Raw genomic sequence first — 4,016 nt, forward strand, 5'->3', positions numbered from 1 at the left:
TCTCTCTCTCTCTCTCTCTCTCTCTCTCTCTCTCTCTCTCTCTCTCTCTCTCTCATGATTTTTGTTGCTGCTATAGGGTAGAGTTGAGGACCACAAAATAACTCCTGTGACAAGGGTTCAGGGATTACTGTGCTAAAGAGAAGTGTTCAGAAAGCCTGCTGTGAGATTGTCTCATAGTAATGTCAGAAGCTACAGCTATAAAACTTCACTGACATCATTCCCTAAGCATGACTAGAGCAAGAAAAAAAACAAGAGATATGCTAATGTGGCAGAGAGACACAAAATGTGACATAAAACAAAGTGACATAAAGAGAGAAGCCCATGAGGCCTCAACCTCACATGAAGTACTATAGAATACTAAAAATTCTGAGAGTGAGAGGAAGGCCGAACAATTGATTATAAAATACCAAATAGTCAAACCTAAAAATTTATCTGAAGAAAAGATAGATCCTTCTAGGAGGCAGATCATATCAGAAAACCTTTCTCAAAAATAACTAAAGAATTTACCTAAAATATAGACTATTGTTGAATTCAAGACTCATTTATATACAAGTAATACCACACAGACTAAACAAGGTATGCTTACATATTTAGGAATACGTATATACATATCTGAATGTATCAATAACCAATTTAAAAAGAGGGTATGGATTTGAAAGACAGCAGTGAAGTACATATTATATAGGAGGGTATTGTGATGTAATTATGTTAATCTCAAAATATAAATGGAAATTTATATTTCCAGGTAGCAACTAACAAGATAAGGAGAATCAATAAAATTATTGGGCTAGAATTTAGCTAGTGATAGAATTCCTGCTTAGTGTGAGGGAAAGCATGGTGTTGGTAGCCAGCATTGCAGTTGATCTCTGCACACAACAGTTGTTCTTGGCATTGTGACAAGTTGTGGATTTATGTAATGCTCTGTGTATGTTAATAAGAGACACTTCTGTGAAGAGGAATGACATCTGCACTTGTGTAGGGGAATAAGAATAAGGGTTTAGAATGCAATTAGAAATCATACTTACTTAGGAAATTCACAGTAGTAGGTTCTCTACCAGGTCCATAATTTCATCAACCATAAGTAATTCACTAAGTTCACATTGGAGGATATGAATTCCCTACTTTGAATGGGATTTAAGTCCAACTAGATAATTAGCAGTTACATCGAAGATATAATGCCACAAAAGTGTACTTGGAAATCTCTTGACACGCTGGTCTTTGTTGTGGTTCATAGGTTTTACAGCTAAGGATATGTATTGATTGTTTTTTCACCCTTGGTATCTTATATAACATTTATTAATTTATTGAAAACTAGTCCCCAGGGAGGAGTATTCCAGATGATTTGTCCAAGTCAATTTATGTAATGTTTTTAGCAATTGGGCTTCAAGATCTGAGAAAAGGCAATGGCTATAGCCTACATTATTTTGCAAGTTTCTTTAACTCAACTGACTAGCAACTTGAAGGGACTTCCATGTCAACCTCACCCGATTCACTTGTACTGCACCTTTTACATATAAGGGTAAGGGAATATTATGAAAATGAGAGCAGAAAGATTATAAGAGCCAGAAGATAAAGGTGTGTGTTGTGAGGTATTTCCTTTTATACATAACTGGGAATCTACAACCCTGAAACCCTAAATATACAGATGGCTAAACAAAGCCTTTACACTCAAAACATCAGTTGACATATAAACATGAGAGGGGTAATCTCACACAGCCTTACTCCTAGATGAAGACCTCCAGCCAAGTATTAAATGCTAAATAAAATAAAATAAAATAAAATCAATCTTCTTTATTGAAGAAAAGAACACCTTGAAAGGTCATCCACTCCTAAGTGGCCAACCATAAAGCCATATACATGTGGCAAAAACTAAGAGAATGCAGAAGGCTGTACCTATGTCATGACAGATTAGATTGTAGTATAAATAATAAATTTTAAAAGTCAACAAATAAATTTTAAACATCTTAAATGACAGTGTCCTTTGCCTTATAGAAGCTTTGCAATTTTATGAGGTCCCATTTGTCAATTCTTGATCTTAGAGCATAAGCTTATTGGTGCTCGGTTCAGGAAATTTTCCCTTGTGCCCATGTGCTCAAGGCTCTTCCCCACTTTCTTTTCTACTACTTTCAGTGCATCTAGTTTTATGTGGAGGTCCTTGAGCCACTTGAACTTGAGATTGGGAAAAGATCTTTAACAACCCTACATGTGATAAAGAGCTAATATATACAAATATATACAAAAAAACAAACCAAATAACCCTATTAAAAATGGTATATAGAGCTAAACAAAGAATTCTCAACTGAGGAATATCAAATTGGTGAGAAGCACCTAAAGAAATGTTCAAAATATTTAGTTATCAAGGAAATGCAAATTAAAACAACCCTGAGATTTCACTTCACATTAGTCAGATTGGCTAAGATCAAAAACTCAGATGATAGCAGATGCTGGCAAGGATGTGGAGAAAGAGGAACACTCCTCCATTACTGGTGAGATTGGAAGCTGGTACAACCACTCTGGAAATCAGTTTGGTGGTTCCTCAGCATATTGGGCATAATACTACCCAAGGACCTAGCTATACCACTCCTGGGCATATACCCAAAAGGTGCTCCAACATGTAATAAGGACACATGCTCCACCATGTTCACAGCAGCCTTATTTATAATAGCCAGAAACTGGAAACAACCCAGATGTCCCTCAACAGAAGAATGGATACAGAAAATGTGGTACATTTACATAATGGAGTACTACTCAGCTATTAAAAACAGTGAATTCCTGAAATTCTTAGGTAAATGGATGGAACTAAAAACTAGCATCCTGTGTGAGGTAACCCAGTCTCAAAAGAACACATATGGTATACACTCACTGATAAGTGGATATTAGCACAAAAGCTCAGAATACCCAAGATATGATTCACAGACCACATGAAGCTCAAGAATAAGGAAGACCAAAGTTTGGATGCTTCAGTCTTTCTTAGAAGGGGGAACAAAATACTCACAGAAGAAAATATGGAGACATAGTGTGGAGCAGAAACTGAAGGAAAGACCATCCAGAGACTACCCCACCTGGGGATCTATCTCATATATAGTTACCAAGCCAGACACTATTGTTGATGCCAACAAGTGTTTGCTGACAGAAGCCTGATAAAGCTGTCTCCTGAGAGGCTCTGCCAGTGCCTAACTAGTAGAGAGGTGGATACTCACAGCCATCAATTGGACTGAACCCAGGGTCCCCAATAGAGGAGATCAAAAAGGACCTAAGGAGTTGAAGGGGTTTTCAGCCCCATAGGAGGAACAACAATATGAACCAACCAGTACCCCCAGAGCTCCCAGGGACTAAATCACCAACCAAAGAGTACACATGGAGGGACCCATGGCTCCAGATGCACATGTATCAGAGAATGGCCTTGTCAGACATCAATGGCAGTAGAGACTGTTGGTTGTGTTGAAGGCTCAATGCCCCAGTGTAGGTGAATGCCAGGACAGGGAATCGGGAGTGGGTGGGTTGGTGAGCAGGGGAGTGGCGAGTGGATAGGGTGAGTTTTGGAGGGGAACTGAGGAAAGGGAATGACATTTGAAATGTAAATAAAGAAAATTATGTCCTTCCCCCAGCCTTGAGCGGACTGAAGCATAACTTGCTTTGCCAGCGTTAGCTAGCCCACTTAGGGTGGAGTCTTCAGACATAGGTGAAGTCTGTAGATCTGCCACACTTGCAGCTTCCTGCAAGAGGCCACTTACCTGCTGAGCAGGCTGAACTCTTTTTCCTGACAAGATCCTAACAAAGAGAAAAGATTCTGGCATAGTCGGGGATGGGTTTCTCCTTTAGTTCTACCGGAGGACCCAGCTATACCACTCCTGGGCATATACCCAAAAGATACTGCAACATGGAAGAAGGACATATGCTCCATCATATTCATAGCAGCCTTATTTATAATAGCCAGAACCTGGAAATAGCCCAGATGTCCCTCAACAGAGGAGTGGATACAGAAATTGTGGTACATCTACACAATGGAGTATTAC

The sequence above is a fragment of the Mastomys coucha genome, unplaced genomic scaffold (genome assembly GCF_008632895.1).
Source record: "Mastomys coucha isolate ucsf_1 unplaced genomic scaffold, UCSF_Mcou_1 pScaffold17, whole genome shotgun sequence".
NCBI classification, from domain to species: Eukaryota; Metazoa; Chordata; class Mammalia; order Rodentia; family Muridae; genus Mastomys; species Mastomys coucha.